Raw genomic sequence first — 1,930 nt, 5'->3', positions numbered from 1 at the left:
AACATTGGTTCAGCAGGTGACCAGCTGTTGCGTAAGCGCTGCAAGGCGTATGTTAGAATCCAGTCAGCCTTGGGGGGATGTCTATCGTATGAATAGCAGATGCATGTGCACGCAACTGCGAGCGTGCAGCCCATCGTTAACGGGTCGTTTGGTCACCGCAGTTATCTATCTGCTTCACATTAGTTATTCGTCGCTAGTCAGCGCAGTATTCTTTGTCGTCTGAGCTGTATTATAATTTATGCTACCCAGGCCTGGCAGCATGGGCGGACACTTCAGTTGTGTCCCGGCTGTTCTGAAAGCCCCGTGTTTTACCTACATGGCCAACTCTTTGATATTCCTGCATCGATTTGGTACCGGAGTTTCCTCCATCTCCCTTATCGCGTCCTCTGCAACCTCGTTCTGCAATTAAAAGTTTTTATGTGCTGTTAACATATCGTAATCTATTTCAAACCGCCTACAAACGCAACTTGAGCCCGGAGACGTTCACACCAGTCGCCAACGGCGTAGGAGCCGCTAGTATAACGCCAATTCTTTGCACAATTTAACCAGCCGAGTAGAGTAATGCCGCTGGATGCAGGTGATGTTAGCTTAGTTATGACTAATTTCAATACAACCCCTTAAGCTTGTTAACAATTCGCCCGTGGCCATTGTCGTTGTGTATGTTCAGCTACATAGATTCATTCTGCCTGTTGAAGATTTTAGGTTGTAATTTTGGAAAATCTCTGGCTCCATCTTCTTCTCACGGATCCCAGGTTCTCCCGGCAGGCCGAGTTAAATCACACAGAAAACGAGTGTAGACATCTCAGAATAAGAGTTTAATCCAAAGAAGACACGCATGAAATTACAACAGAACTGCAGAACAGAGACATGCATTAATTTACCTGAGTCGAATGGAAGAAGGAAGAAAGAAGCTTAGACGTCTTTGGAGAATTACAAGAGCAAATCTGAGTAGTTACTGCTGTGTACAAAGTTTTATAGTAAAGGCGTATTCTAGACTTTTATTTCAAATAAGGCGTATCTTTGCTCATCCAACCAGGAGCTGTCTCTGATCCTTTTTAAAGTTAGACACTCCCTGCAATTTGTTTTCAAACTCAAGCTCAAACTGTCACCTTTATCTAAACAAGTGGAAGCAGAGCTTCTCCTCTACTGGCCTGGACTCCTGCTGTTTCAAGGCTTTTCACAGATTGTGTGAAAGCCGGAACTTCTCCTGATGGTTTCCCACAAAGGGCAGTTCAAAAGATCTCAGCAAACAATCTACTTTATCTACAGGTTACAAAGGTTAACAGGACAGAATAAGTTATTAATCTGAGAACTATAATTAGGCTTTCCAATCAAGACATGGCAAGTTTTTAAAACTAGCTTATTTTAAATTTACTCCTTATCATGACCTAAACAGTCAATTCAATCAGCTAATCTCGTCTGGAGCAGGGGTTCGCATCTCGGCTGGTCTTCACATACCGCGACATGAGGCATGAATTGTCATTCACCTAATTGTGGACTTTTACCCTGTTGCGACAGCAATACGTGCAGTAGAGTGGCTTGCCAACGTAACATGAAGTCGACTAATAATTCCTCTTCAGTTCGGTTGAGTCTGTCCAGCGCTTCTGCTAATTATTAATCAGCCTTAAATTCTTGTTGACGAGGGCCATTGTCCAATCATTGTTTCTAAAATTTCTTTTTGCTCAGTGTCCATTCACTACTTATCAAAGCAACCTTAAATAGAACTGGTTTAGTCTCAATGTAAGATGTGGTTTTGTTTTTAAAGCATTTGACTTATAGGAAGTTTTTCCACATGCGCAATGTATAGTGGTTGATTCATATTTCATTCCGGTAGCTCAGTTCAGAATAATCAAGAGGATTTAATTGGTCTAGCAGTCGCTATTCCAGCAGGTGATCCTTTTCGTAGCTTAAGTTTTAGGTTTTTCTAAGC

General features: G+C 42.2%; 1 long non-coding RNA gene across 1 annotated transcript; it reads left to right on the top strand.

Annotated features, from left to right (window-relative positions):
* The first annotated feature begins 365 nt into the window (after nucleotides 1–365).
* Nucleotides 366–1,666, top strand: LOC107834924 (uncharacterized). The gene is made up of 2 exons (XR_001660762.1): nucleotides 366–491; nucleotides 623–1,666. It is a non-coding gene; the product is annotated as an uncharacterized LOC107834924 (long non-coding RNA).
* Nucleotides 1,667–1,930: the final 264 nt, after the last annotated feature.

This window comes from Poecilia formosa, unplaced genomic scaffold (genome assembly GCF_000485575.1).
Source record: "Poecilia formosa unplaced genomic scaffold, Poecilia_formosa-5.1.2 Scaffold853, whole genome shotgun sequence".
Lineage (NCBI taxonomy): Eukaryota > Metazoa > Chordata > Actinopteri > Cyprinodontiformes > Poeciliidae > Poecilia > Poecilia formosa.
This window is presented reverse-complemented; position numbering and strand designations above follow the sequence as displayed.